The sequence below is a fragment of the Delphinus delphis genome, chromosome 1 (genome assembly GCF_949987515.2).
Source record: "Delphinus delphis chromosome 1, mDelDel1.2, whole genome shotgun sequence".
Taxonomy (NCBI): Eukaryota; Metazoa; Chordata; class Mammalia; order Artiodactyla; family Delphinidae; genus Delphinus; species Delphinus delphis.
This window is the reverse complement of record NC_082683.1, coordinates 153,320,707-153,330,728: the sequence shown is the minus strand read 5'-3', so window position 1 is coordinate 153,330,728 and position 10,022 is coordinate 153,320,707.

Below are 10,022 nucleotides of genomic sequence, written 5' to 3'. Positions count from 1 at the left end.
AAACTACAAAACAGTTCTATAACATTTTTATTTAGTAATATAAGTATGATTACTCATCACCTAATAAAAATCTGCAGCATCATTTTTAATGGTTGAACAGCATTCTATTATTTATTTAACCAGTCCCTACTGTTCAACATTTAGATTATTCCTGTTTTGCTTTGCTAAACAATGAGACAAGCATCCTTGTTCATATGTCTTTGAGCATTTGTTTATTTCCTTAGAATGGACTTCTAGAACTTGAATGGCTGGTTGTCAGTTCTGGTACATACTGACATATTGTCTTCCAGAAAGGTTACCGTGCTTTTTATTTCTACCAAGAATTTAACATCCAGTGTGGTTTCTTACACACACTCATCAGTACCAGTATTATCAATATCAATACCAGTATTATCAAGTTTTTTAAAACTTTGTCATTCTAGTCAGTAAAATATGACACCTGAATTATTTTATTTGTATTTCTTTGATAATAATAGCAAGGTTGAACATATTTTCATATCTTTATTGGCTGTTAATACTTTTTAGTTTGTGACTTTATGACATCCATTTTTCATCGATGTATAACAACCTTTTATATATCAGTGTGTTTATTTTGTTGTTTGTTGTCAATGCAATTTTTTTCTCTTTATTAATTTTTATTTTGTGTGTGTTGAACTTCTTTAATACTGTCAAGTCTATTCAAAAACCCTTTAATGAACACAACAAATGTGGAAAATCAGTCATTCTCCTGCATTTTGTAATCAATTTATTTCCTTTTGGGCAGTATGGAAATGTAAGTTCTTATTTCATCTTATGGTTGGAAAGAATCTGTTCCCTCGGAAAGGGATTATAGTCTCCATGATGCAGTAATGGGAGATTTTATAGGGTAGGCAGGGTCTACAGAAGAAAAAACCCTAAATCACACTCCATTGGTGGTTGCCTTATTTATAAAAATGGCATTTGAGGTTGTGTGACTGCCATTAGGCAAGCAAAATTAATTTTTAGCATGAAGTACTCCTATCAGCAAGAACAGCCTAGGATAGGCTAGCAGTAAGAAGTGAGGGGTTATGGGATTGGGGCATAGCCTCTGTTTCCTCCAATGCAGCTGGAAATTTAAACTCTGGGGCTCCTGCTTGATCCAGTCAGCCCAGCTAGTATGTGTTGCCAGGTAGGGTGAATAGACTCAGAAGTACAAGAGCTCATCCTTGGTCCCCTCTGGAAATGAGCAGAGAATACTGTGTCAAGCAGAGGCGATCAGTCCATGGTCTGGAGACTTGGATCTCCTCACATAGTCCTTAAAGTCAGGGTGAGACAAAATGCCAATACAAATTATATTGATGACAGTATCAATGAGGTGACATTGAGTCCTTTGACCTAACGTGTGTCTGCAGTATGCCATCCATTAGTAAATGGGCAAAGCCATTTGACAGATCTATCTGATACAATGAATGAATCTGACACTCATATTTTGAAAAACTGAAACTGTATCCATTTGTCAGGAACAGTGGCTACTTGTTCTGCTTTATTCCCCCTGGTAGAACTAGGTAACATTGCAGGCAGTAAGACGTTCCGGCATTTCACCCTGGAGTAGCCCCAAAACTGAAGAAGCTGTCTTATCAGTAGTTAGCTCCTTGTCACCAAGAATATTAAAGTAGATTTGTATGATTAGCAAATTAAAGAGACTGTAGTGCCTACCGCTACTGTATTCACTAAGGCACCCAAGTTATTCTAAAGAAATCCTAATAATACATTAGGACCGTTTTGAATATTTTTATTCGACTAGCCGTAATCTTCTAGTTATAACATCCATCACCATTTTGACCACTGAAACTTGGCCTTCTTTTCTTACAGCCTAGCCCTGTGGTCTTGGGCTAATCAGTAACCTGCTTAGATACAATTTTCTTCTCTATGAAATAGAAACAATATTATATGCTTTGAAGGACTGCAGGAAGATGAGCTGTAATGTTTATCAAGTGCCTAGTAAGTAGCCTGGCCCATAATAAATACTTGGCTAATTGTAGATGTTAGTTTCATTTTTAGTTTTATTTCCAAACATTGCTCTTTACTTTTGGAACTCTAAAATTTGTTTTGAGAGTGGAGGACTTGTTGTTTGGATTCCTCCAACACTCTCTGTATATTCTGTACTTCTATCCCTACATCATTTATATTAATGGAATAAATGATCTTTGGTCTGGTGATTCCAAGGTGACGAGGAGCTAAGTGGAGGTTCAGTATACACCTGGAAGTATGGATTTTCATGCCCAGTGCAAATGTGGGAAAGGCATTATTCCCACATTATAAAGGGGGTAAAGACCTCCAACTTGAGGAGACTGTGGGTTGAGAGATGAGAGATTTACAGGTACTGTGTTTATCCTACAGGGTACCACAGGGGCTTTTATGTTCTGTAGCAAGAATTTGCACCTTATACCCTTGTAGTTAGAAGTAAAGCATACCACATAACTAATATCTAGTAAGCATTAGAGTTAGAATAAATACCATTTATTTAACGTTTCCTTTGTGTTAAGCATTTTACAGTTACAACATATGGATGGATACTATATTGTAATGGTTAAGAGTGTAGTTTTTTGAGCTGGATAATCCTGGATTGGAGTCTCATCTTTATTACCTCTTTTTTTTTCTGTTTTATTGAGGTATAATTGACAAAATTGTAAGATAGTCAAAGAGTATATCATGATGATTTGATATACATATGCGTTGCAAAAGGATCCTTCCCATCACGTTAATTAATACATCTAACAGCTCATGACACCTTTTTCCTTTTTTTCTTTTTTTGGTGAGAACACTTAAGTTCTATTCTCTCAGAAAATGTTAGTTATACAATACAGTATTATTGACTGTAGTAACTATGTTATACAGTAGCTCCTCAGACCTTATTCATCCTGCAGCCGAAAGTTTGTACCCTTTTACCAGTCTTCCCCTCTTTTCCCCACCCACACCCCAGCCCCTGGCAACCAGTTTTCTACTCTTGTTTCTATGAGTGTGGCTTTTTTTCTTTTTAGATTCCATATATAAATGATATCATTCGTATTTATCCTGTCTGGCTTATTTCATCAGCATAATGCACTCCTGTTTCATCTATATTATCACAAATGAAAGGATCTCCTTCATTTTTTTAAGGCTGAATAATATTCCATTACCTCTTAAATGAGTGACTTTTGGTACATTGTTTACACTTTCTAAGCCTCAGGGTTTCTTTTCTTCTGTAAAAAAAAAAAAAAAATATATATATATATATATACACTAACAGGTTATTTTCTGATATGTGGAATGTTTGTTGAATCAACAAATAATTAGTTGAGATCATAAATGTGACACTTAGCACTGTATTAACATTTATTAATACTCTCCCTGTTAATTTCTACAATAAATTGTATAATAAGTAACAATAATAATAGTACTACTAGTAGTTTTAGAAAATGCATAGGATGTGCCAGGCATCATATACTGTACTACCCTTCTTCATGTGTACCACAACTTACATGTGGATATCATCTTCCTCGTTGTTTCCTTTAAAGAAAATTGAAGCTCAGCAAGATTGAGTAGCTTGCTCCAGATGTGAACTCAGGTCTGAATCACTCCACATATAGGTTCTTAATGACTCCATGTCTTTAATTCCGCATCTGCATTTGTTTGTTGTTGTTGTTTTTAACTTTCCAAGCATCTGATCTGAAATTCCTTTCTCTTTGGGGAATTTTCCACCTTGTGGGTCTTGGTGAGAAACAGAGCCTTCCTCTCGTTATACAAGCTGAACATGTCAGATACACTGTTTACTCACATGCTCAGTCTCCCTTACAGATGGAAAACAGTCGGGCGACCTCGGGTTGGCCAACTGCACCCCTCTCTTGGATTTTGAATGACAAATAAATGATGTAAAGAAGCAAGGCCAGCAGTGCTGGGTCAACCTCCTGTTTCCTGTTCCTGCTTGGTAGCAAGGCCAGCTGGGACTTATAACATCACTTTGGCCTGATCCTATAATTGCAATAGCATAGCCTTGGCTTTCGGTTGTTTAATCTGCTTCTAGTTACTGAGACCTAACCATAAACTTCCAAAAGTTTCCTTTTCTGCTCAAATTAGCCGTATCTGGTTCCTGATGATTACAAATAAGACCTTTCCTGATATACAATGGTGACCTACTTATCCAGGCAGATGTAACATCGTCCTGGCAGGGACAGAGGGCAGGCAAGTTCCTTGAACAGCTGAACAAGAAGAAAAAGACCTAAGAAGGAAGAACTGAAGCCAGTTCTGCTTGTGTTATAATTCTACCCGCAGCTGCCTCTGTTTCACAGACCACATGCTAAGGACCGTGTCCCTTCCGCTGTAACAGACGAGCAAAGTAGACCCAGGCCTTCCAACCCAGAGACCAGCTGAGCTGTACCGTGGACAATCTAGGATGTGAAAGACTTCACTCAATGTCTTTGTCACTTGACACATTGTTCCTCTCTTTGGGAAGTAGCTTCTTTGTGTGACAAGAATATGCTAAACCAACACTTAAGTGGACACAGGTGAAAGATGCCAAAATTAGCTACAGAAAAAAAGGCGTAAAGACTTGTATTTTCTGTTATTTGAAGGTGTTAAGACCCCACGTAGAATATGAGTCCTTTAAAGGAAAGTTGTGAATGGCCCAGGGAATGTTGAATTTCCATGTGGCAATATGTTCTTGATCGGTCATGATGATGATGATGGTAGCATCAGTAGCATTTATCAGTGTTTCCTGGGTGAGAGGCACGTTATCCTAATGACCTTTTATCCCCATGACGACCCTGTGAAGGAGGAAATACTGTTTCAGCATCTTCAGGGTTTTTCTTTCTGTTTTTCTTTTTAATCAGGAATTTATCCTAGATCACAGTTGGGTGGTAGAACGACCAGAACTGGACACTAGCCTTTCCTGAATTCCCAGAGTGTGATCTTAGCAGTTGTATTGCCTGATGCAGAGCCATGTAAATGTTGCCAAAGCAATGAAACGTGTACCTATTTCTAACAGATTCTAACTCAGAAGCTCTGGGGTTAAGTGCAGAGTTGTTGAGTGTGATCGTCTTTACAGACAGTAGACAACTTAAGAGAAGTTGTTTAAAAGTATATTTGCATATTGCACTACACTGTCATATCTGTGATTGGTTAGCTATTGAGTAACTAACACAAATCCCAATCCCATCTCTAATCTCATTCATCTCTTGTATGATATTTGACCTAATTGAGGCAGTTTTTTTTGTGTTCTTTCCCACAAACACACATCGAACATCCAAAACATGCTTACCATTTGTGAGCATATTCTCTTAGTTATTTAGGAGTTGAGTAAGAGTGAGAGAGAAGGGCTTCCCTGGTGGCGCAGTGGTTGAGTGTTCTGCCTGCCGATGCAGGGGACGCGGGTTCGTGCCCCAGTCTGGGAAGATCCCACATGCTGCGGAGCGGCTGGGCCCGTGAGCCATGGCCGCTGAGCTTGCGCGTCCGGAGCCTGTGCTCCGCAACGGGAGAGGCCACAACAGTGAGGGGCCCGCGTACCGCAAAAAAAAAAAAAAAAAAAAGAAAGAAAAAGAAAAAAAAGAGTGAGAGAGAAAAAGACACATAAATATGAAATACGGTCATCATTTTTTTAATATCCTTTATGTTGTTAATCCCTCTTAGCAATTACTGCCATTCACTCATTTGTATTATTTGGGGTATAGCAGTTTATTCGCACAGCATTTTTACATATGGCTTATCATTTGTATTCTATTTTAATAACACTAATAATTATAGACTATTGACAAACTCATCAGACCCTACATATTTATTTCAAAATCATGAAAATAAGGTGGAAAATGAGGTGTAAAGTGGAAAATCTATGTGTGTGTTTTCATTGGTGGAATGAGGAGCTACCTGAATATCACTCCTTTAGCTTTTCCTTCAAATGGTGCACTTTTTCCTCCATGCATAGGAGTCACTTCCATTAGGTAAACAGTAGTCTTGAGGGCAAACCTCAGAAGTAGAAACAGGAGAACTTTTCAGTTATGGTAAAATCAAACATATTTTTCTTCAGTAGTGAAAAAAAAATTCCTCATGAGAAGTTCAACCACCATGAGTTCCATGGTGAATAACTTTCCCCTTATAGATGCAACTTCCCCCAGAATTCTGAGAAATGTCGGTAGTAGAGAGGGGTGTTGCATACACCTGTTTCATTTCCCTCTGACTTTTCCTTCTCCTTTCTCTATTGACATTAAAATCTATGGTGAAAGCACATAGTAAGCAGTCTAGGACAATTGATATGACATTTGATCTAAATCTCCAAAGTCTATTTTAGATGGGGATGCTATGAGAGTCACAGGAGGGGAAAAAATCTAGAATTATTCTTATGTGATCAAATGTTCTAAAATAACAAAAGCAAATCTTATTTCTAGCTAATAAAATAGCATTCCTTCTATGATGTCATATTATGGCAGAAAAGAAATATATGCGTCTATTTCCTTCTATATTAAAACTGCTAAGGAGTGGGGACCGATGAACTAAATCAATTGTTTTGGGTTCAGGTTGTAGTTTTTAGTAGCCATCCTTCTTAGCAAGTTTTCAGAAGCAAATGTAGTTGGTTTACTATCACCACTAAATGTGCAATTGTGTAGATTTGTGGAAAAAAGTATTATCAAATATATATACTTTAAAATGACTTGTGTAAATTTATCTATTCATATTATTATTCTCCCCAAGTAAATCAAAATCTACTATATACTATGTTTTTCTTCTATAGCTTAATAGGGGAATGTATGTTGAAACTTATTCAAATATTTATTAGGTGTCTACTAAGTGCCAGGCACTCTACTAGGCAGTAGAGATGTTGTATTAGAGGTGGAAAATGTCCTTGACCTCCAGAACTGATACTCTTGTAAGAGAAATACTGGGTCAAACTAAGTCAACAGTTTCTTTGCTACAGAGCTTTTTACGAGTCTTGTGAATTATGAGTCTCTGATAAGGAGATGTAGTGGACAACAGATCCCAAATTTATTTGAAATCTTTTCCTTCATGGACTGTCTCATAGGATTTATGATCCACTGAACACACCTGGAGAGACACTAGTATTCTGCAGTGGTTAGTTAATTGTTTTCTATTAAACAACTATATACTGAATCCATGATATTATTATCTGGATTTTTTGGAGGATACAATGATGTACATGGCCACTGTGATGATAAGGGGGTCCAGTTTAGGTAAGAAGAGAAACCACAGGAGTTATAACTTAATGTAACAAAGAAATACACACACATATACATATATTTATATGTAAATTACTATTTATCTAGTATACAATGTCTTCTGAAGAAGATAGAGTTTTTTGTAACTTGGGATCTCACAGGAGGTTTCACAGAGAAAGTAGACCCTGAGCTGGGCAGAATTTCAGTAAGTTAATTTGGTTCTGACCGTACGATAAAATCAGGTATCTGCACTGGTCAATCTGACCTTGATGGAACAGCATTCCATTTGCAGGGAATAGTGTGATCAAACATGCAGTGGTGGAGATTGCCAGCTTGTAATATTCCAGTACCTGGAAAGTGTTGGAACATCTGCTTTCTCCACGGTCTAGAAAAGTGAATCTCGAGTGAAATGCACGTATAATGGAGGCCAGTGCTCTTTGCTTTGTACACTGCTTTGATTCTACAACATGCAACAATGTAGTGATCTGTTTCATTTTGTCATTATTCGAGAGGGTTCTTAGTAACAGGAGTGGAAAAGGAAGACCTCTCTTCCTGTGTTTCTGCCCCATGCTCTTAAGCCAGAAAAGGTACCAACATCACTGACCTGACCTTGTCTCAGGTATCTATCAGGATCTACTAGAATCATTCTAGTGAAAGGTAACTAGACGTCCAAAGGACTTAAAAGATACACTATAACCTTTGTATACTTTATATACCTGGTGAAACAAAAATGTCACCTGAGTGGTCCCCTTCCCTAGAAATACCAGTATGTTTTTCCAGTGCATGGCAGAACTTTGCAGGTAAAACTGGGATAAAGGTGAAGAACAGTCTTAAAATTCTAGTCCTTGAACAGCACCTAACACACAACAGGTTTTCAATAATCTTAGCAACAGTATTCACAAATAATGACCATCAGCGTAACTGCTCTTTTGTGCCAAAATACATTACCATATTACTTTTTTTCCTTCAGCTTTACAACTTGGGTTCTATTATTGTTTCCATTTTACAGATTAGGAAAGTGAGGCTCAGAGATGCTAAGTCACTTGGGCAAGGTCACAGAGCTTGTAGGAGATAAACTGCACCCTTACTGTTGGATCCTACAAACCAGACCATAATTTAAGTCCTTCAAAATATACCTCAGAACATCTGAGTAAATTAATGAATAAATCCTTCTAGTCAGACTGACCAGATTATTATATCAGCTATAAGTGGAGGAAAGTCATAATCATAGTTAGACAGTTAATACAGTAATTTACTTGCTTTGAATTTTCTAAATGATGTTTAGCTGGTAGTTTCATGATGATAACCATCGAATAAAAACAGGCATATTTTGGTGTTTGGAATAAGATCTCATATTGAGTAAAATACATATTGATTCCTAGACCTATATGATGTGAGTAACAGATGACATTGAGATGCCATCTGGAAGTACTCCTGTGCAGTTCATCATGTCAACCCAGCTAATAATTTTAGAATGTTCAGAGTGAATAATATATGCAGCCATAAAGCATATTTCTAATCAATGCAAATAATATTTTTCCTGTGCTAAACCCAGAGTTAAGTTATAACACGCATCATAAGATTAATGGGCCATTTTTTCTTCATCACTTTGCTAAATTACTTAGTCTGGAAACCATTCAGAAGGTTGCGAATTGGAGCTGAGCAGTGGTAGTGAGACTGTGCCTCTGATGATGAAACTATTTCCACCCCGACCCCTACCACTCCCTTCTTGGGAAAGAAGGCAACATTTCTCCTAGAAAAAGTCACAGGTTCATAAGCGGGCTTGTATAACACGTTTGGAGGAATAGTGTGTCTTTTAAGCAGAGCCTATCTCGGCATATAAAATAATTTTTACCTACCATTTAATGAAATTAACTCTCACTTTGAGGCTAGGTCTTTTGCCATTTGACTCCTGGATCACGTCTATGGATATATTTTTTTCTTGAGATGAAGTGTGAACCCAAAATAGTATCCATCATTCAGTCTATCTAGCTGATGTACATCATCTGAAGCACAAGCTCCCTGAGGCCAGGCACTTTATCTGCTCTATCAGCGTAGCCCTGATGCCTAGTGTCTAGCTTTTGGAGATTCTTAATAAACATTTGTACTGAATAAGGTATGTATATGGTGAGCAAAAGTTGGCTTCCCATTTTACAGTCAAGAGTATCCCACTCATGTTCTGTGAACACTGGATAGCAGAATCTTACTATGTTATTTTTCTGTTCCCTTTGCAAGTTTCCTGAAAGGGCATTCCTGTCCTTAGAATGTCCATCTCCTCCTGTCTTCCTGGAGAATAACTCTTCTTTCTTAAATACTTAGTCCCATTATAGACTCTTTAAGATTGAATGTATTACCTCCTTACAAACAGAAAAATGCAGTGCTTTTTTTTTTGGACATTTATCACCAGAAAATTATTCTAACACCTGAAATTCTGGACCTAAAATGCCTGGACTAGTGGTTCTCAAAGTCTGGTACCCAGGCCAGCACATCAGCTGCACGTAGGAATTTTTAGAAATGAAAGTCTTGGGCCCTGCTCCAGACCTACAGACTCAGACACTCTGGGGGTGGGGCCCACTACCTGTTTCAGCAAGCTCTCTTGGTGATGCTGATGCATACCCAAGTTGGAGACCCACTGCTTAGACCTAGAGCTTAAGGTTTAGGCTTTGGACAGATCTGAGTCCTAAACACTACTGAGACACTGGAGTGACCATGAGCAAGTTACTTCTGGGAACCTCTTACCATCTGTGTGCCTTGCTTAGCTAATAGTGATTTTAATTAATTAGAATAATGCACACGGTGTACTCAAGAGAGTAACCAAAGCATACTTTATGTTCCATAAATTCTAGTTGTTTACCATTATCA